The sequence below is a fragment of the Urocitellus parryii genome, chromosome 6 (genome assembly GCF_045843805.1).
Source record: "Urocitellus parryii isolate mUroPar1 chromosome 6, mUroPar1.hap1, whole genome shotgun sequence".
In the NCBI taxonomy this organism is placed as follows: Eukaryota; Metazoa; Chordata; class Mammalia; order Rodentia; family Sciuridae; genus Urocitellus; species Urocitellus parryii.
In genome coordinates, this window is record NC_135536.1 from 79,766,016 (window position 1) to 79,788,867 (window position 22,852).

Below are 22,852 nucleotides of genomic sequence, written 5' to 3' on the forward strand. Positions count from 1 at the left end.
AAAATATTTTTAAAAACTGAATTAATAAAAAAGGAAAAATAGGTATAAACTATATTGATGAATTCAATCCATCAATCAGCTTTCCATATCTACTTAAGTATTTTGAAGGATACTAAGAGGAGTTTTTGCTGGGTATGGTGGTGCATACCTCAGTGGCTTGGGAGGCTGAGGCATGAGTATGACAAATTCAAAGCCAGCCTTTGTTATGCACCCCTGGTTTAATCCCTGGTACTCCCCCCCCAAAAAAATAGTTCCTTAACTTTTTAAATCCATGATATTTTACTCTACTGAGCTACCAATCTAAGACCTTTTCACAAATTTGGGCTCTACTCCATGATTTGTCAAAGATACAGTCATGGATTTGGGGCTGCAAATTATTAGTGAAATCAGAATGAAGTCCTTACCCTTTGATTCAAATGAAGTCCTTACCCTTTGATTCAAATCCTTTCAGTTCTGAAGATCACAATGAGTTACAAAAACCAAATCAATAATATTCTTATCTTGTTTTAAAAAACCCTCCTGATCCCCTGTAACCATGCAGAGTATAAGGATTGATTTTAAGATATTTGGTTCTCTGCTGGTTCTGTTATTCTCTAGCACAGCTGGTCAGTCTTTGTTCCCAATAAACATTAGGCTCTTAACGTACAATTTCTCACCCATAGGTCGCAGATGTGTGAGTAGGAATATTCTTGGACCTATTGTCTAGGATAAAATAGTTCTGTGGTTTTTTCCCTTAGGCATTCATCCAGAGGCTCTCTCCAGCTTCTATAGAAATTGCTGTATTGTCAGATTTGACTTTTGCTCTGTATTCATTATGTGCCAAATGCTGCACTTGGTGACTCAGATGAGGAAGTCATTGTTGGTATGCTCCTGCAGCTCCTGCCTGATGAGATGACAAAAAAATTAGCATGTGTGTCGAATGGAATGCTATGGATACATATATAGTACTGCAGGGGACAGAAAGGGAACCACAGTAAGACTTAGAGAGACAGGCAGTATTCTGGAGAAAGGTGATGACTAAAATAAGTGCTAGAAAATGAGTATGGCATTGACAGGAGAGTGAAAAAGAATCGCATGTAAATATAGTAAATTTGGGCTAACGTAGAAAACATAAGGGGTGAAGTGTAGTGAGAAAGCATTGGTCACCTCAGAGGGTACTCTTTCTGGTGCTGTTATGCCCTGTGAAAACACGCCACTGACCCAAACCTAAACCCTATTACTGAATTAACAGGAAAAAATTGAGTCCCATCTCTGAATATGGAAGGTGTTCCTCTTACTTGCCCCTGCATGGCCTTGATGTCTCTATGAGGATGGGAGCCATCCTGAAATAATTTTCTTTCCCTGTTTATGATCAAACATTCTGCTCCACCCTGCAGTCCTTCCATGCCATGTACTGTTGCCCTGACAAAAGCCTGGTATCCTCAGAGTTCTAGAGGATGAGCACAGCACTTGGGAAGCAGGTCGAAGTCAGGAAATCTGCTTCTTCTCTTGGGCTTTCCTCCCAGGTATATTTCTTCAGCTGCTGATCTTCTGCCCAGTGAACGAAGGGGTTTTTGGTTCTAAGGAGGCTGTGCCACGTTGCCCCTTCTTGTGGCCAGAAGCAAGTCATCCTATAGAAAGAATGGTCTCCTACTATGTGATCACTGTCATAGGCTTCACCAGGCACATGGGAAATGAGAGACACTTATCTCAAATTGCTCCAAGATATGTCATTACATGAACTATGTGGGCTGGAAGGCAAGGGGTGAATGTGGAGAAGTACACAGCTCATCTATCTCTGAAAAGATTTGTCACACTAACCTATGGCTCTCTTTATCTCCGGAGATTGAAAACTGTCCCATTCACAGCCATGCTTTCACTTTTTTTCTGATGATTTTAAGTTCAAAGTATCACTTTTCTTTTTTAGGCCCCATCCTTCCTGAGAGTAGAGAAGAAGAAGGCTGAAGTCTCTGGCTTCTAACCAGACTCTATTGAAATGTAGATCCTTCATGTATAACTTCAGTTTCCAATGGAGATACTCTCAAATAAGGATGATTCAGACATCAGGAACCTAGCTAGCATCGGTGCTAGCTGGATAAAGGTAGCCAGATGATGAGAAAATAAGAGGAATGGGGAAAGGGAGGGAATAATTCCTAAGAGACCCAGGTGAGATTTTCAATTCAATGGAAATTTCCCAGACTGTGTCGGGGGAAATTTGAAAAGGAGACTGAGCCTTCATTCAGAAAACAGTGACTGGGAATATTTCTGCGTTTGTCTTTCATCAACCTCGAGTCAGGTAGGTGCAATAGGAACATTAACAATGAGAATGAGAGAAAGTGTGGGGTTTGATCAACTATAGAAGGCTATGCCCATCACCCTCCTCCCTCCCGCAGGGAACTCAAGGGAAATGTTTGTATCCCAAGTAACACAGAAATCATCTCTTTCCCCTGGGGACTTAAAATGATGTTGGGAAATGCTTTCTTGGCTTCTGGGTTAGGAAATGATGAGAGCCCCAAGGGCATGCATGTTACAATAGAGGAAGACTCCCTGAATCATCCCTATTTTCCTGTATTGCTTGACTTGTACTTTATCCCCTACTAAAAGTATATATGATTCCACATGCCCAAAATATTATTTAAAATTCTGGACCATTGTTCACATTTTTCTATCTATGTCCATTCTATGTGCCTAACTAAAGAGTTGACTATTTCTCATTCATGTTCAAAATTCAGTTTACTTAGTTCTGAGGATTTTCCTACTCATCCCTCTCAATCCCAGCACTCTAACCACTTTTCAACTTGAACCATGACAAATCCTGCTGACCTCAAACTCAGTATTTAATCTGATGTATTATAACTTTGCTTTGTTGTTGGTATCCCTGCCAGTCTATGAGTCCCTAGGGTAGGAATATTTTCATGCCTGCATTTCTTCTTTCTTATTTATTTATTTATTTATTACAGTGGAGTATAATATTTTTTATTTCATAAATTCATTCACAGACTAGACATTCATTAGTCACCTGTTATATGGGTCAAGCATTGATCCAGGTATTCAGGATATATTTCAATAAAGTAATCCCTGCTATGTAACTTAAATTTTAATGGAGGAAAATAAGAGATATGCAATATAATATAATCTTCAATCGTTTATTCTGTGTCCCCATTTATGTACAGTCTCCTGCAAGTTGTGATACTATTAGTCACTTCATAGTGATTTTATTCCTCTTTTTTATTTGTTTTAATTAGTTAGACATGACAGTACAATGATCTTGACATATCATACATTTGAATCAGATGGGATATAATTTCCCATTTTTCTGAGTATACAGGTTGCAGAATCACATTGGTCATGCAGTCACGTATATACCCACAGCAATAATAATTATTCTGCTGTCCTTCCATTATCCCCCTTTCCCTCCCCTCCCCCCATCACTTCTCTCTACCCAATCTAATGTGACCACCTTCTTCTTCTTCTTCTTCTTCTTCTTCTTCTTCTTCTTCTTCTTCTTCTTCTTCTTCTCCTTCTCCTTCTCCTTCTCCTTCTCCTTCTCCTTCTCCTTCTTCTTCCTCACAATGTCATATCTGTATTCTGTATAATGAAGGGGGTCTCCTTCCCTCTTCCATGCAATTCCCCTTCTCCCTCCCTTTCCCTCCCACCTCTCTTCCCTATCTAGAGGTAATTTTCTTCTCATGCTCTTCCTCTCTACCCCAGTTTGAGTCACCTCCCTTATATCAGAGAAAACATTTGGCATTTGTTTTGGGGGGTTTGGCTAACTTCACTTAGCATAATCTTCTCTAATACTATCCATTTCCCTGCAAATGCCATGATCTTATTCTTTTTTAGTGCTGAGTAATATTTCATTGTGTATAAATGACACATTTTTTAATCCATTCATCCACTGAAAGACATCTAGGCTGGCTCCACAGTTTAGCTATTGTGAATTGTGTTGCTATAAACATTGATGTGGCTGTGTCCCTGTAGTATGCTGTTTTTAGGTCATTTGGTTATAGTTCGAGAAGAGGAATAGCTGGGTCAAATGGTGGTTCCATTCCCAGCTTTCCAAGGAATCTTCATATTGCTTTCCAAATTGGCTGCACTAATTTGCAGTCCCACCAGCAGTGGATGAGTGTACCTTTTTCCCCTGCATCCTCGCCAACACTTGTTGTTGTTTGTCTTCATAATAGCTGTCATTCTGACTGGAGTGAGATGAAATCTTAGAGTAGTTTTGATTTGCATTTCTCTGATTGCTAGAGATGATGAGCATTTTTTCGTATATTTGTTGATTGGTTATATACCCTCTTCTGAGAAGTGTTTGTTTAGATCCTTGGCCTACTTATTGATTGGATTATTTTTGGGGTGCTTATCTTGTTGAGTTCTTTATATACTCTAGAGATTAGAGCTCTATCTGATGTTTGAGGGGTAAAAATTTGTTCCCAGGAAGTAGGCTCCCTATTCACCTCACAGATTATTTCTTTTGCTGAGAAAAAAACTTTTTAGTTTGAATCCATCCCATTTGTTGATTTTGGTTTCAATTCTTGTGCTATGGGTGTCTTATTAAGGAAGTTGGGGCCTAATCCCATTTGATGAAGATTAGGGCCTACTTTTTCTTCTATTAGACGCAATGTCTCTTTAATTTAATTCCTAGATCCTAGATCCATTTTGAGTTAACTTTTGTGCATGGTAAGAGATAACATGCCTGCATTTCTAATAGTGATCAGAGTGCCTGGCACATACTAGATGCTGGAAAAGATGGCCTGTGTTACTGAACTGCTCTGACCCCCAGATTTGAGGAGCAGCTGCTCTTATGAGTTGAACACCAATTAAGTGTTGAGCAGGGAAGAAGAATATACAGGAGCCCTCTGGGACTCAGTTTGGCTGCATTCCATCCCTACTGGACATAATTCTTTCTAGAGAAAATAAAATGGCTAAAAAGAAAGTAGAAGTAAGGTAAAGGAAGTGCTGTCACTAGATTCTAAAGGCAGGAGGTGGGAGCAAAGACTGGGAGAATTGGTTGGGTTGAGTCAAATAAAACTAAACTATACCAGAAATGAGCCCTTGTTGGTTGGGCTGTGGAAAGATGGGGTCTAAGAAAAAGATACGCACAAAATCTGAGAACTAGTAAAGATCACTAATCAATACACACCTTCTAATCTTAATTGAGCTATAATAATTAAGAGTACTGCAAAAGGAGATGAGCTCAAGGTCAAGCAGTTTTTTAAAAATTAGAGATTTACTTTTCCAATTGACAATGACTTTGGTATTTGGTGAAAAATATTTTCAAACCTAACTGTCCATAAGATTTTCCTAGTTTTTGTCTAACAGTAGAGCATATTAGAAGAAAAGATTGTATTTATTTGTTTATCTTAAAGATGTACAATATGATGTTCTAGATTTAACATATTTTTAAAGTATACTCACATGGTTCAAAAGTTAAAATGTAACAATATTTAGATTAATAGGGCTGGGAGTATAGCTCAGTGGTACAGCTTTTGCTTAGCATGCACTAGACCATGAGTTCAATTGCTAGAAGCATGAAAAGAAAAAAGTCTTAGTCCCCCCTTGTTCCTATCTACTACATACCAACCTCTTTAATTAACCATTTTTATTATTTTAATATGCACTCTTTCAGTGTTTTTCTTTGGGGAGGGAAGGATATATACAAGCAAATGATGAAATATTTATTTATTTAGTTGTGACTTTCTTACATTGTCTGAACTTTGTTTCTTAATTTTAAGATGCCCTGGACATTTTTCCCTTTGTGTATGTCAAGAGCAAAGGGAAAATACTTAAACTAAGAGACTACCAGTATACCACAAATCTATTGGGCAACAATTGCAACATTCTTAAAATATACTTTTCTATTTTTCCATATCTCTTTTACTTCAGTTTTACTTATTTGTAAAAACTATTATGGTAGACTTTTATAAAATTTTAATTATCTGGGCTGATGTTGTGACTCAGTGACAGAGCACTTGTCTCACATATGTGAGGCACTGGGTTCCATCCTCAGCACCACATAAAAATAAACAAAATAAAGATTGTGCCCATATATAACTAAAAAAAAGTATTTAAAAAATTTAATTATCACTGTGTAAATAAAAATAAGTCATAGCAAAATGATACATCTAGGATTTTCTTTAAAATAAAGTTGGAAGTATAAAAGCTAGCTTAGTCATGAATTGGTTCATTATAACTATTCTAGCTATTTTTTGTAGGTTTGAAATTGTTCATAATAAAAGGCCTTAGAAATATATAGTGACCACCAAATACCTGAAAGAAAATTATAAGTTTTTATAATCATAAGATTTTTTTTGGTTAAAAATTAATGAATCTCAAAAATACTTCCCTGAAGATGGAAACTAATTTTACAAAATTAACCAGCCAGTCACTGGGGAATGTCAAATACCATGTGGGCTATCCAGAGCCCAGGAAATGTAAAACTATAATGAATTACCAACTCCAAGAAGAATTCAACCCTTTCAGGAACAACCTGTTTTCTGATCCATAATCAGAGTTCAGGAGATCGAATTAAAATAACAGATGGAGTACAGAAGCCTATCTTTTCCATTATGACTAATGCCTTAAAATATTTTTTCTTTCCTTCCTTTTTCATTCTTGACAACATGAGAAAACAAGACAGAGAGCCATCAGAAAGTGCTATAGTAAAAGGATATCTTAGTTCTAACTGCCACATCAAGTTACCATCGACTGGGTGTCTTAAAAAACAGACATTTATGGGCGAGAGGTGTAGCTCAGTGATAAAACACTTGCTTAGTATACACAAGGCCCTAGGTTCCAATCCCACAAAAGCAAAATACCAAAGAAAACAATAAACAAAAACCTCAGATATTTATCATTCACAGTTGAGGCCAGAAGCCTGATACAAGGGTGACAGCATGGCCAAATCATTAGTGAGTGCCTTCTTCCTGGTTTACAGAGGGTGAGCTACTTGTTTGTCTTCATGTTGTGGAAAGAGAGCATGTTAGCCTTCTGGTCTCTTATAATGTCACTAATCCTACTCATGAGGGTTTCAACCATGTATTAGTCAGCTTTCTATCACTATAACAAATACCTAAGATAATCTACCTCTAAAGAGAAAAGGTTTATTTTGGTTTACAGTTTTAGAGGCTCCAGTTCATGATGGGTAGAACCACTGCTTTTAAGACCTCTAATGAGGGTGCCATATGGCAATGGTGGGAAGCCTATGGTAGAGCAAATCTTCTCACCTCATGGTGGTAAGCAAAAAGAGAGTAGGAGGGGGCTGTAGTCCCAAAGGTATCATTTTACCATTAAATACTCTGTTTGTTAAAATGTGAGTTGAATATTTGGGGATACACTTTAACAAACAAAACTGATATTTATTCCTACATTGTGCATAATTTTATCATAAATATGTTGAAATTATTAAATGTATTTTTGGACTCTGTTAAGATAATTGTATTCTTCTTTCCTTTCATCGGTGAGTATGGTGACTTGGATAATTTTTCTAATGTAAAATCAATCCTAAAACAAAATAGCTCCAATTTTGTCAGGCATAGTTTTTATATTTTTTTCCTGGGGTAACCTGTGTTTTTCTAATTTCTTTTGTTTTTCCCCCTCAGACATAGTTTTTATATTTGGCTTTTTTGTGACTGCCAATTTTTGTTTATAGTTTGAACATCCATATATTTTCGGGGGTACCAGGGATTGAAGTCAGGGGCACTCAACCACTAAGCCACACCCCCTGGCCTATTCTGTACTTTATTTAAAGACAGGGTTTCAATGACTTGTTTAGCACCTGGTTTCTGCTGAGGATAACTTTGAATTTATGATCCTCCTACCTCAGCCTCCCAAACTGCTGGGATTACAGGCCTGTGGGACTGAACACAGCTGAATACATTAGTGAATACACCTTTCATTTCATTTACTCTACTGTTAGTAAAAGATACATTTTGGTTTCCTAAAGTGAGTTATATTGATGTATCTAGGGATTTTTGTGGTATTATCAATGTGGATTGGTGCCTTTGGACCTTTTTCAGAATTTGTCTAAAGTTTTTATTTCATTATTTCTCCAATATCATTGGAGTACATGTTTTTATATATTTTACCATGATTTAAGTTTTCTTGGTGATATAATTGACAGGAATATCCTACTAGTAATTTCTACAATCTGCTTAATTTCATTTATTTATTGGTGCTGGGGATTGAACCCTGGGCCTTGTACATTCGAGACAAGCACTCTACCAACAGAGCTATATACTCAGCCCTATTGCTTCTTTATCACAAACGATAGTGGACCATTGCCTGAAATTGATCACATTGTCTTAGGAGATCGTGAGCTATTTTTTCTTTTCCACTTAAGTAGGTCTCTATTCATTATTAGAGGATGATATGATTTATTCAGGTTCTCATATTCCTTGAACTAAAGTCTAAATATCATAAGGCCAGAAAATAATGAAACATGTTATAGGGGCCTCTGTGGTGCAAGATACTCTGAAAGCTAATAGTGATAACAAAGTGATTACTTCATTGCCTCAGATTTCAAGGAATTCATTTCATGAAGACATCAAATAACAATATTAACACACAGTGATGCGTGGGAAGAATTAAATAATGAATGAGTACAGAGAGACAGAAGATGAGGGGCCTTGGGTTGCAGCTCAGTGTTGCTTAGCACCTGTGAGGCCCTGGGTTTGATCCTCAGCACCACATAAAAATAAATAAATAAAATAAAGGCATTGTGTCCAACTACACCTAAAATAGAGAGAGAGAGAGAGAGAGAGAGAGAGAGAGAGAGAGAGAGAGAGAGAGAAGACAAAAATTAAATTGAGAATGGGGAGTAAAAATCACTCTGGTAAAAGATTATCCTGAAATAAATACCCAAAAATAAAAAAAAATTAATTAAAAAAAGGCAGAAAAAGAAGAAAAGTCAAAATTTCCACTTACAAAGTCTTTGACAGAACAAAAAACAGAATAATTTGTGTAAGCCAAAAAGGAAGGACAGACATGTAATTTTCAAAAAAGGAATTAATGAAGTTAATGAGTTCACAATCAGATTTTCAGAGTCAACATTTTAAAAAAATGAATATTAACTGAGAAAAGAAAAAAAACAATAACAAAAGACTATATTCAAAATCTGAACAGTGCAGAGGAAACAAAGAAAGTAGGGTCAAAATAAAGGAAACTCAAAAAAACATTTCCACATTAATTAACATTTCAAATGAAAGGAAAAGAAAACTGTAAAACTATAAATGCAAAAATCAACTGAAACAAGAAAACAGACTATAACAAAAAGTAGTGTTCAACATATTCTGCTTATTTTTATTATTATTTATTGACATATGCCACAGTCCAGCTGCAGCAAAATAACGGGGGGGGGGGGGGGGGTGACGAGCAACTTGTGTACATTGATACAGCAGGAGTGAGAGCCGTTTATTGTAGGACGGGAGGGGTATATATACATTCCACACAGCTTATCTTAATTAACATAAACTAGATACAGCAGTCAACCAACCAATAAGGAATCTCCACACTTAATGGCTCACTGGTGTTACTTCATAAACCACTCCCTCTGGCTAAATACCAGGTGCCATCTTGACTTGTTTACAGACCCTAACAGACATATTTTTGCTTCGAGAATAACGAAGTTACCACAACAGAGGGACATGGAAAGAAAAGTCATTGAAGAAGCAGGTAGGCAAACTGGATGGTTAGTACAGAGAATCATTGCTACAGGGAAGTCTCAAGGCACATGTAAGAAGACAAAAGCACACATGTGCTTGCAAAAGCATAGGGTGCATCCTCCTAGGCAGAAAAGAACCAGCGACCTAAGACTTTTCAGAGCTTTCTATCCACTATACAATCATCCACTCTTCCAGCTGACCTATCATACAATGCACTCCAGCCAGACCAAGTACTTTGGCTTTGTACAGATGTGGAAGAAGAGCTTCCTGGAAGTGCAAAGGTCCAGTGTAAAGTCTCCCCCAAATGATAGCCTACTATTGGAGGAAGCCCAGCCATGCCATGCCCTACCCTGCCCATCCTTGCTCAGTCCTCCCTCAGGAGCGGGCAGAAAGGACAGAGGGTTAGGGGAAGGGGCAGCCGTGCAGGCGTGCCCTGTCCAGGCCTTGCACAAGCATCAGTGATACTGGTGCCAGGTAGCCAGCCCAGCCAGGGCACAGTGTAATGCCAGATTCGTGGGACCCCTATAGAACTCCAGGAGCTAAATCCGATGCAATCACACAAGAGTCTTTATTGCAAGCTCAAGCCTGGACTCACGACCATTTCCAATGCAGTGGTCCCAAGGAATGAGTCCCAGTCCTTTGTTCAGTGAGATTTTATAGGTTTTGGGGGGAATACTCTATGCATCACAACATCACACAGCAAATCATTTCACACTGCAGGAAAATCAAACAACAATTCTTAACATTGATGAGCACATTCAGTGGCAGGAACAAGTTGGGTAAGGGTGATTAGTTAGTTCAAATGGTGGATATATTTAAACTGATTGGTTTAGGCCACCAGGGGTCGAAAGAGTGTATACGCTAAACTGCAGGGTGGCCTAATTGTGTTATCAATTACCGAAACTACTGGGAAGGTCACCTGACATTTCAGATATTTTCCCTGTCTCATGCTGATTGGTGGTTGCTAGGGGGCTGCTATGGGTCCTCACCTAGCATAACTGAGTTAGGGACACCTGACTCCGCAGATCCCTCCAGTGAAACAACTCAGCAGGGTGGGTATGTGCCCAGGAGCATTCTGTGGGTTTTTCCAAGGACAAGGGTCACGACCCCTCCCTCTGGACAGGCCTTGAGGTAGAAGCTGGTTTCTCAAAAATGGAGTCACATCAGTTTCTCAACAGGAGTCCCTGGCTCCCTGCCTCTCCTCACCAAATAACCCCACCTGGTGCTGGGCGCTTCCAGGAAAGGCTGAAAGGACAAAACTCAGGCGGCCAAGCGGGGCTGGCCTCCAGTAGCCAGAAGCAAGTCTTCTCCCACCCAGATGGCCCCAAATCGCCTCCCTCTCCCAGCCACTCAGCCCAGATCCCCCTGGGAGGCAAAGGCTGGCCCCTCCCCAGTGACCCAACCTTTCCTGATAGGCTGTCTTGCCCAGGCAAAGGGGGGCGCGAAGAGGGCTCCCTCCTGTTGGGTGCAGAGCAGGCTGAACTGTGTTGTCTGCAGGGCAGGCTGAACAGATGTTGGCTGCAAGATAGCCCATGCACTCAAACCCCCCTCTATCTGGTCCTTTATCACCTGTTTGTGTCAAGTCCCGCTCAAGGCTGAGCACTCAACCCCCCTTGGGCCAACAAGGCAGCTTGCAGACCCAGAGGCCCCATTAGATTTGGGCTATAAAAACTCCCTCCTGCCAGGCCCCCCTCTCTCTTGCTCTCTTTCTCTTGCTCTTTCTCTCTTGCTCTCTCTCTCTCTTGCTCTTGCTCTCTCCCTGTTCATCTCTTCTCTTCTTTCTCTCTCTCTCTCTCTCTCTCTCTCTCTCTCTCTTCTCTTTTCTCTCCCTTTCCTTCCTTCTTTTCTCTTTGTTGCACTGCTTCAATAAAGATCTTTTGGTCACTCCGAGTGTTGTGGTCACTTTCCTTTCACCTCCCCCTGGGAGAACCCCCACCCCTTCACTCACCACACCAACCCCACACCAAAATGTTAGAGTCTGTAAACAAGTCTGGATGGCGCCTGGCATATTGCCAGAGGGAGTGGTTTGTGAAGTAACGCCAGCCAGCCATTAGGTGTGGAGATTCCTTATAGGTTGACTGCTGTATCTAGTTTATGTTAATTAGGATAAACTGTGTGGAATGTATATATACCTCTGTTGTCCTACAATAAGCAGCTCCTACTCCTGCTACCGGGAGAGGGGAGGGGCCCAGCTCAGCTGGTCAGCTGGACAGCTGGTGGGGCAGCAAGAGCAGCCTCCAGGACCCCCTTGCTCTATGCCAAAGCAACAAAACCAGGTGCCAGGACACAGTGGCCAAGGTCCAGGGGTGATCCCTAGGCCATTCCTTCTACCTTTGACCCCGCTGGCTGGTCTCTGTAGATGGGGTCACTCAAGGTAGGGGGCTCTCTCTGGCCGCACCACTCTTTCATCCTCCCGAGGCCATGCGGGCATCACAGTGAAGCCAGGATTAACGATAGGTAGTTAGTGTAGTTAGGTAAATCGGGTCTAATACCCAGTAAGATGAAGATGGAGCCCATCCCAAGGAAATGTTAATGAAGCAGCTCCCAGCAATGGAGATGCTAATCCAAAAGCCCTTCCTGCCCAGATTACTTCTTTGGGCCCACTTGTCCCCCACCTTTTGGGCCTTTCCACCTACATTCCACCACTGCAAGATAACAGAACAAAGGACAGGAATGCGATAGAAATGCGGGAAAGCTGAAAGAAGACTTTAGCTATAAAAGAGGGAAGATCTTGCCCTTCCATGGATTCCACTTCTTGGGTCCCCTTCTTCCTCCGGGGAGAAGTCTTTTCTGCTGTCCTATAATAAAGCTTCTACTTTCCACTCTACACTTGCGTGCTTCTCTGATGTTATACTTCAGCATTGGGGAAGCAGGGACTCATCACCAGTAAACAACGGTAACAACAGCCTCACCCTGGCACTTGTCCTGCCGCTGGCACTGGTGCTTGATCTCTTTCCCTTAGAGGCACACAGTGTTGGAGGGAGGGGTGCCTGCAAAGCGAGCTAGGCTGCTAAGGAGCCCTCCAAGAGTGGAGAGGAACAACCCCTTGAGTTCTTCAGTTTCACATACCTGCCCTCTCCCTCCCTGTCTCTCTCACACCACACACACACACACACCTGCCTCCATGAGAGCGTTCTAGTGCCCAGGGGACATGGGAGTCCAAGGCTGTCCCCTTCCTCTCCCATCCGCAGGCTGCATTGAGCTGCCCTCCCATGCAGGTTCCACTGACTGTTCTGTCTGTGACTGGATTTCTGTGCACATCAGGCTCTGGACATCTAGGGGAAAGGCTGAGATCAAGGGACACTCCAGGGTGTTGCTCTGGCCGCCCCCAACCCATACCCTCCCGATTGTCCAAAGCCCAGCCCTTTGCCTCCTGCACACTCTCTAGCTGGTCTTCAGCATCTTCTTGCTAAGCTCCACTTCCAGCTGGGTGCTCAAGCTCCCAAGCTGCTCACACCCAAGTGTTCTGTATAAGGGGATGAGATTCAGTCCCCTTTGCCAGCCAATAGCGGGCCACTATTGGCTGGTCACTTGTCTGCCTGCCTTGGAACCACCAGCTCCCACTTCCCACTTAGGGAGGGACCCTAAGTTCTGGCCTGACTCTCGATTTTACTCTCACTCCCCACTCAGCTCACCCCTAGCAGGACAATGGCAACAGGTAGGTGCTTTTGCCACCTTCCAGAGGTGAAGAGCAGAACCTGGCATGTGCTGGCTCTTCCGGGAGGACCACTGAGTCCTGCTGTGGCTCCAACCCTATTCCTTAAGGTTCAGGAAAGGTGGTGGCTTGTGGGTGGGAGGGACACACCCCACTCTTCAGCTGGAAGGGAAAACTGAACCCATGCCACTGCCACCAAGGCCACCAGGTTATCTAACCAAGCTGGAATGAACATTTTCCTCTCTTATCCATCCACTCATTCCTCACCAATAGACAGAGAAAGCAAGTTACAGAGGCAGGGGACAGAGTGGGGGAGAGAAATGAAGGCGGGGAAGTGGTGCAAGAGACAGAGGCAGAGATTGATTTCTTGTGGGTGGAGAGATGGAGGTGACTGAGGGAGGAAAGGAGAGAGGTGGCGGGGCATCGTGGAAATGAAAAAAGATGAAAGAGAGAGGTAGAGACAGACAGAAAGTGAGAAAGATGGAGAGGGCAGACGTGAGGTGGGGGCACTCGCTGAGCAATACATCCATGGCTCTGGACAATTCACTTCTCCCAAGGGCCAAGTCCACGATGATCCAGGTGGGAAGGGCTGAGTGACAGGGAAGCCTGCCTCTGTGTTGTCAAGAGCCTCAGGCGCTGAGGCGCTGGAGGCGTGCCCTGTGGTTAAAAGTGCAGCACGGATGGGTGGAGAGCCCCTGAGGGGCCAGCAAAGAATGAATGGGCAGTTCCAGAACTGTGGCCTGGGGTTGGCGGGCAGCAGCAGGCAGGACAGCTCCTCGGGAGTGCCAGGGTGTAAGAGGTGGAGGAGAGCGGGAGTCGGCGGTGGAAGAAGAGGTGGGCGGTCTGGAGAGGCTCTGCTTGCTCTGGGCTGAGAAGGTAGGGATGCGCTTGCGTGCAAAAGCCTGGGGCACCTCCTTCGAGCCGGAGTCGAACCAGCGACCTAAGGATGTCCACGGCTCTCTGTCCAGTCTACAGTCCTCCGCTCTGCCAGCTGAGCTATCCAAGGGTGCACATCAGCAGGGCCGGTTCCTCTGGCTTTGTGCAGATGGGGGAGGAGAGCTCTCAGGTCTCGGGGTGGGGACCCATCACATCTGTTGGCCTTCCTTCAGAGGCAGCCCTGCCCCTCCCCGCCCTACCCTGCCCAGACCGGCTCAGTTCGCGCCTTCAGGGCCCAGTAACAACATACACACACACAGACACACACACACACACACACACACACACACACACACACACACACGCGCGCGCGCACTTAAGCACGCTCACATCCACTCGGCGTGGGCGCCCCTGATATCCAGCGGAAGCCTGACATGATCTGGGTCCTGGTGGGGGCCTGGTCTGGCGGCGTCCGTCAAGATCTCCGCCAAAGGGCGCGCAGGGCTCTTGCCTGTTGCCCTCTTGCCCCTCTGCCAACCCTCTGCATTCCGCCTTGTACAGGTGTCTAAGAGGATGGCACTGAGGAGGCCAGAGAGGGCCAGGGGCCGGGCACCCCGTGGAGACTGACCCAGGTGAAGGTAGCGTCCCCGTGGGGAAGGTGGGGTTGTGGAGACCGCGCGGGTGGGAGTTGGGGATAGAGGAGAACCAGATGGGACAGGAGGAGGCGGCTGCGCACCTAGCCCAGCCACAGCCCCGCCCCCGCTGCAGGGTCTGGTGGACACCGCGATCCCGCCGGTGGCTACCAGCCTGGCCCCTGAAGCCCTGTTCAGGGTCCCAGGTGGCGGGGCCTGTGGCGGCAGCCTTGGCTGTGGCAGCATTGGAAGCCAAAGATAGGGGTGTGATACGTGGGGGCAGGAGTGGTGGGTTGCTTGCTGCAAACACGGTTGGGTGGGGATCCAGGAGAACAGGAGTGTCTCTGGGCAGCCAGTGAAGAATGGACAGTCCAAGAACTGGGGCCTGAAGTTGGCGGGCAGCAGAAGGCAGGACAGCTCCTTGAGAGCACGGGAGCCATAGAGGGGAAGTTCGGGGGTCAGCGGTGGAAGAGGTGGGCGGTCTGGAGAGAGAGTCTCTGCCTGCTCTGGGCTGAGAAGGCAGGATGCAACTTGCAGTGGCAGGGGTTTCATCAGACGCGTGTGTCCGCATACACGGGGGCAAAACCTCAAGCACTTCCTTTGAACCAGCGACTTAAGGATGTCCCCAGCTGTCTGTCCAGTCTACAATCTTCCGCTCCAGCGGAGCTATTGAAGGGTGCACACCAGCGGGGCTGGGTCCTCTGGCATTGTGCAGATGGAGGAGGAGAGCTTCCAGGTCCGAGGAGGGGGATCCTTCACATCTATCTGCCTTCCATCCAAGGGAGCCCTGCCCCGTCCTACCCTGCCTATAAAGGCTCAGTCCACGCCTTCAGGGCCCAGTACCAGCGCGCGCGCACACACACACACACACACACACACACACACACACACACACGCACGCATTTATGCAGGCACATACCTTCTGGGCTTTGGAGCAGCCCCTGGTATTCAGCAAAAGCCTGGCATGCCCTGGGACCTGCGGGAAGCCTGGCCGCGGCTGCGCAGTGACCCCGCAAGATCTCTGTAGCAGAGCACGGTATATAACCTACCCCTGAGACCCAGGTTAGAGGGGTCTCCCCCTTTAAGGGGGGACACCCTCTACGCTGGGTGCAGTGAGGAGCTCCTCCACTACTCCTAGGTTAGAGGACTCTGCCCCCAAGAGGGGGGAGTCTTCTCTACCCTGGGTGAGATGGTATACGAGCTCCCCGCGACAGCCAGGTTAGAGGGGTCTCCCTCCTGGACAAGGCAGTGGGTGCGATGAAATACAATTCCCCCGACACCCAGGTTAGAGGGATCTCCCCCCTAATGGGGGTGTCCACTCTACCCTGAGTGCGATGGTATAAGAGCTTCCCCCCAACACCCAGATTAAAGGTGTCCAGTCTACACTGGTTTGGTGGGGAGCTCTCCTTGCAACTCAGATTAAAGTTGTCTCACCCTGGAGGGGGAAGTCCCCTCTACCCTGGATGCGATCGTTTATGAGTTCTCCCTGACATCCAGATTAACGGCGTCTTTCCCCTGGAGGAGGAGTCTCCTCTACCCTAGGTGTGATGGTATAAGAGGTCCCCCCATACCCAGGTTACAGGGGTCTTCCCAATGGAGGGGGCAGTCTCTTCTACCCTGAGTAGGAAGGCATACAAGCTCCACACAACACCCAGGTTTGAACGGTCTCCCCCTGGAGGGGCTAGTCTTCTCTATCCAGGGTGAGATGGTATACAAGTTCCCTTTGACACCCAGGTTCAAGAAGTCTCCCTTCTGGAGAGGGGAGTTCTCTCTACCTTGGGTGCAGAGGGGAGCTCCCTCCGACATCCAGATTAGAAGGGTCTCCACCTGGAAAACAGAGTCCTTCTTACCCTGGGTGCCATGGTATAGAAACTTTCCCTGATACCCAGGTTAGAAGGGTCTCCCCCTGGAGGAGGGAGTCCCATCTACCCTGAGTGTGGCGTGGAGCTCCCCGGAAAACCCAGCTTAGAAGTGTCTCCCTCCTGGAGGAAGAAGTTCCCTCTACCCTGGGTGCTGTGAGGAGTTCTCCCTGACACCAGGTAGAGGTGTCTCCCCCCTGGATAGGGGAGTCCCCTCTACCCTGGGTGAAATTGTATACAAGCTCCACCTGACACCCAGGTTGGAGGGGTCTACCCCCTGGAGGGGAGAGCACCCTCTACCCTGGGTGCAATGGTATATGAGCTCATCATAACACCCCGAGGTTAGAGGTTTCTTTCCCCTGGAGGGAGGAGTCCCCTCTACTTTGGGTGTGATGGTATAGAGAGCTCCGCTGGACTCCCAGGATAGAAGGGTCTCCCCCACCCTGGACGGAGCATTTCCCTCTACATTGGGTGTGATGGTATATGAGCTCAACCAGGCACACAGTTAAGAGGGGTCACCCCCCTGGATGGGGCAGTCCAGTATACCCTGAATGTGATGGTATACTAGCTCCCACCAACACCCAGGTTAGCGGAATCTCTCCCCTAATTGGGGGAGTTCTCTCAGGGTACCCTGAGTGTGATGGTTAATGAGCTACCCCTGACACCCAGATTAAAGGTACCTCCCTCCTTGAGATCGGCGTCTCTGCTACACTGGGTGTGGTGGGGAGATCTCCCTGACATCCAGGTTAGAGGGGTCAACTCCCTGGAGGAGGGATTCCCCTCTTTCCTGAGTCCATGGTATACGAGCTCCCCTTGACATCCAGGTTAGAGGGGTCTCCTTCCTGGAGCAGGGAGTCCCCTCTACCCTGGGTGGAATGAAATATGAGTTTTCCCGGACACCCAGGTTAGAGGGGTCTCCCACCTAAAAATGGGAGTCCACTGTGTTGTAGGGACAAAGGAGGCAAGGCACCAAAGATAGCAGGAAAATTTTATTTGGCTGCAGCCATGCTCAGAGAGAACAGCTTTTGCTATAATCAATTAATCCCCTGAACCCTGATTTCAGGTAGTTTCAGAGTTTTATACCCAGAATGTAAGGGGAGGGGCTCAGAAGTTCACAGTCTGCAAAAGTTCACATAACAGCAGCTTTTTCTTTCACTGTTTTGGGCAAGTTAACCTTTCAAGGACAACACCTAAGAAAGGGAGAGCTGCTTCTCCCCTCTCTTTCCTCCCCCTGCCAGCTGTTACCATGGAGGCCAATTGTAACTTATCTTAAAAATATAGACATCTCTATGAAGCCCCAGCTCAAGGCCAGAGGCCTTTTTGCACATTTCTTCAAAGCACTATACTGGATATGTTTGTGAAAAACTAGTAAGGGGTGTCTGGCACCTGGAGTGCTGGTATCTTCTTGGCCAGTGGCCAAGTAAAATAGGATGATACGAAAATAGGAAGTTTATCTACATTGAACTCTTTTGCAGAGACTCTTTTGCTGACAGTCCTAAAATCAGTCTGGGTGAAGATTTCTGGAGAGGCCCAATTAAGACTTTTCAGTGGAGAAAGGGGTTGCCACTTCAACTGTTCCCTGGGTGTGATGGTATACGAGCTCCTCCGACACCCAGGTTAGAGGTGTCCCCCCCTGGAGGGAGAGTCCTATCTATCCTGCATGTGGTGGGGAGCTCCCCCTGACACCCAGGTTAGAGGTGTCTCCCCCTGGAGGAAGGAGTCCCCTCTACCCTGGGTGCAGTGGGGATCTCTTCCCGAAACCCAGGTAAAAGATGTCTCTCCACTGGAGGGGGGAATCCCCTCTACCCTGATGCAATGGTATACAAGCTCCCCACAACACCCAGGTTAGAGGGGTCTCCCCCTTGAAGGGGTGTGATGATATATGAGCTCCCCCTGACACCCAGGTTAGTTGAGTTTCCCCCTTGGAAAGGAGAGTCCCCTCTACCATGGGTGCAATGGTATACGAGCTCCTCTTGATACTCAGGTTAGAGGGGTCTCCCTTCTGGAGGGGGGATGTTAAGGTCTGTAAACAAATCAAAAATAACACCTGGTATTTTGCCAGAGAAATGTTAGAGTTCGTAAACAAGTCTGGATGGTGCCTGGCAAAATGTCAGAGGGAGTGGTTTGAGAAGTAACAAAAGCGAGCCATTAAGTGTGGAGATTCCTTATTGGTTGATTGATGTATCTAGTTTATGCTAATTAAGATAAGCTGTGCAAAATGTATAAATAGCTCTGTTGTCCTACAATAAACGGCTCCTATTCCTGCTTTATCAACGTACACAAGTTATTCGTCACCCCCCGGCTATTTTGCTGCAGCCGGACTGCGGCAGGGGGAGTCCTCTCTACTCTGGGTGCCATGGTATGCAAGCTCCCCTGTTAGAGGTGTCTACCCCCTGGAGGAGGAAGTCCCCACTTCTCTGGGTCGATGGTATATGAGCTCCTCCTGACACCCAGGTTAGTTGGTTCTCCCTCATGGAGGTGGAGCCCCCCCTACCCTGGGTGCGATGATATATGAGTTTTCCTGGACACTCAGGTTAGAGGGGTCTCCCCATTAAAAATGGGAATCCACTGTACCCTGGGTGCAATGGTATATGAGCTCCTCTGACACTCAGGTTAGAGGGGTCTCCCTCCTGGAGCGGGGAGTCCCCTCTACCCAGGGTGCTATGATATATGAGCTCCCCCGACACCCACATTACAGGGGTCTTTTCCCTGGAGGGGGCTTTCCACTTTACCCTAGGTGCGATGGTATACAAGCTCCTCTGACAGCAAGGTTAGAGGTGTCTCTTCCCTGGAGAGGGGAGTCCCCTCCATCCAGGGTGCTGTGGGGTGCTCCACCCAACACCCAGGTTAGAGGTGTCTCCCTCCTGGAGCGGGGAGTTCCCTCTATCCTGGTTGCGATGGGAGCTCCTCCTGACACCCAGGTTAGAGGGGTCTGCCCCCTGGAGGTTGGAGACAACTCCACCCTAGTTGTGTCTGGGAGCTCACACTTACACCCATGTTAGAGGTATCTCCCCCCTGGAGCGGGGAGTCCCCTCTACCCTGGGTGCAGTAGGGCGCTCCCCCCAACACCCAGGTTAGAGATGTCCTTTTCCTGGAGTGGGGAGTCCCCTCTACCCTAGGTGCAATGGAAAGCTCTCCCTGACACCCAGGTTAGAGGGGTTGCCCCCCTGTAGATAGACCATGGGTGTGATGGTATATAAATTCCTCCCCAATACTCAGGTTAGAGGTGTCTCCCCACTGGAGAGGGAGTCCCTTCTATCCTGGATGTCCCCCTGACACCCAGGTTAGAGTTGTCGCCCCCCTGGAGAAGGGAGTCCCATCTACCATGGGTGCGATGGTATATAAATTTTCTCAGACACCCAGGTTAGAGGTGTCTTTCCCATGGAGAGGGGAGTCTCCTCTATCCTTGGTGTCATGGTATACGAGCTCCCCTGACACCCAGGGTAGAGGGGTCTTCCCCTTGGAGAAGGGAGTCCACTCTACCCTGGTTGTGATGATATAAAAACTCCCACAGACATCCAGGTTAGAGAGGTCTCCCCGCTAAAGGGGGGAGTCCCCTCTATGCTGGGTGTAATAGTATATGAGCTCCCCCACCACACCCAGGTTAGAGGTGTCTACCCCCTGGTGGGGGGAGTTCCCTCCACATCCATGTGAAAGGTGTGTCACGCATGGAAAGGGGAGTCCCATTCGCCCTGGGTGTGGTGGGGAGCTCCCTCCCACACCCAGATTAGAAGTTTCTCCCCTATGAAGAAGGGAGTTGTAGGAACAATGGAAAAAGCTCCATAAACTCAAAAAGCCAAAACAACAGCAGGGCCATAACAGGCAGTCGCAGAAGAGAAGGGGGGGGGGGGAGAGAGAGAGAGAGAGAGAGAAAGAGGAGGAGGAGGAGGGGGGGGAGGGAGGAGAAGGGGAGAGGGGGAGAGAGGAGGGAGAAGGGGAGAGGGGGAGAGAGAGAGAGGAGGGAGAGTGAGAGAAAGAGCATGAACAGAGTGTTGTTATTTACGGGCTCAATGCAGAATGAGGAGGAGCAAGGCAAGTGGGCTGTTACTTCTTCATTGGCCAAGAGTTCCTGCCACTTCAGGGATTGGAGTTCATGCCATTCACAGGGTTTGGAGGTGATGGTTCGCGTGCCATTTAGTGTGTCATGGACCTGAGCTCCCGGAAGAGAAGCGCTGGGGGGGGGGGTGCCATCTTTACCAACAGGAGTCCCATTCACCCTGGGTGCCTGTGGGGAGCTCTCCCCTGGAGTGGGGAGTTCTCTTTACCCTAACTAACTGGTGAAGAGCCCCTTGAACAACCAAATTAGAGGTGTCCCCTTCTGGAGGGGGGAGTCTCCTCCACCCTGGGTGTGATTTGGATCTCACCCCGACACCCTCCTGTTAGAGGTGTCTTCCTGCTGGAGGACGGAGTCCCCTATACCCTGGGTGTCGTGGGGAACTCCCCCCAACACCCAGTTTAGAGTTCTCTCCCTCCTGAAGGGGTGTGTTCTGTCCACCCTGGGTGCAGTGGGGAGCTCCCCCAGATACCCAGGTTATAGGGGTTTCTCCCCTGGAGGGGGGAGTCACCTCTACCCTGGTTGTAGTCGGGAGCTCCCCATGACAACCAGGTTAGAGGTGTCTGCCCCTGGCATGGGGAGTCCCCTCTACCCTGTATGTGATGGAAAGATCTCCCTGACACCCAGGTTAGAGGTGGTTGCACCTCTGGAGAGGAGAGTCCCATCTACCATGAATGAGATGGTATATGAATTACCCCCCACACCCAGGTTAGAGATGTCTCCCCCCTAAAAAAAGGGAGTCCTCTCTACCCTGTGTGGGATGGTATATGAGGTTTCCCAGATACACAGATTAGAGGCGTCTACTCCCTGGAGGGGGGAGTTCCCTCTACTTTGTGGGCAATGGTATATAGATCCCCCCAGAAATTCAGGTTAGAGATGTCTTTCCCCTGGGGAGGGGAGTACCCTATACCCTGGGTGCCATGGTATAGGAGATCCCTCCAATACCAAGGTTAGGGATGTCTCCCCCCTGGAGGGGGGAGTCCCATCTACCCTGGGATTAATGATATACGAGATCCCTCGACACCCAGGCTAGAGGGGTCTCACCCCTGGAGAGGGGAGTCCCCTCCATCCTGGGTGCAATATTATAAGAGCTTCCCCTGACACCCAGGTTAGAGGGCTCTCACCTCTGGAGGAGGGAGTCCCTTCAACCCTGAGTGCGATGGAAAGCTTTTCTTGAACCCCAGGTTAGAGGTGTCTTCCCCCTGGAGGGGGGAGTCTTCTCCACCCTGGATACAATGGGGTGCTCCAACTGAAACCCAGGTTAAAGGTTTCTCCCCCCTAGAGTGGGGAGTCCCTTATACACTTGGTGCATTGGGGAGCTTCCCCCAACTCCCAGGTTAGAAGTATCTTTCCCCTGGTGCATCTTCACTACCCTGGATGTGATGGTTACAAGCTCACCTGACACCTAGGTTAGAGGGGTCACATCCTGAAGAACAGAGTCGACTGTACCCTGGGTGCGATGGTATAGGAGCTCCCACCAACACCCAAATTAGAGAAGTCTTTCCCCTGTAGAGGGGAGTCCTTTTGGTGTGATGGTATATGAGCTCCCCCTGATACCCAGGTTAGAGGGGTCTCCCCCTTGGAGGGGGGAGTTCACTCTACCCTAAGTGCTATGCACACCCAGGTCAGAGGGGACTCCCTCCTGGAGTTGGGAGTGTGTGGGAAGCCGTTCTCACTCGTGATTTGAGCTACCTCCCTGGCTGGGTGTGAGGCGCTTAGACACACTGTGTCAGACCCTTCCCCATCATTCCCAAGGTGCCAGGGCTTGTCCGTGTGGGGGTGTGCCTGACTACTGACCTAAAGACCAATCAGTGACACTGACCTTCATTGGATGGAATTTTCCCATGAATTTTTTGTTCCCCAATAAAAGCTCACTCCCTGCCGTGTTTCTGTCTCTCTTGCTGGCCTCTTGTGTAAACCTTGCTAGGCATCAGGTGGAGGCAGGAGGTGGGAGGAGCCATCTCTGAGCTGGGCAAAAAAGGTAATTGAGAGTCATGTCTCTTTAATTTGAACTCACTAGTTAATTTCTATGTTTCGAACCTCTATTATGAAGTTAGAGTGCTGGTCGTGAGGCTGAGGAGTGGACTCTATCCTGGGTGCCATGGTATAGGAGCTCCCCCCTACAACCAGGTTAG

General features: G+C 47.1%; 1 non-coding gene across 1 annotated transcript; it reads right to left on the reverse strand.

Moving 5' to 3' along the window:
- Nucleotides 1–14,208: 14,208 nt before the first annotated feature.
- Trnay-gua (transfer RNA tyrosine (anticodon GUA)) lies at nt 14,209–14,302 on the reverse strand. Its single transcript has 2 exons — nt 14,266–14,302; nt 14,209–14,244 (listed from the first exon to the last, which is right to left on the reverse strand). It is a non-coding gene; the product is annotated as a tRNA-Tyr (tRNA).
- Between the last annotated feature and the right edge of the window lie 8,550 nt (nt 14,303–22,852).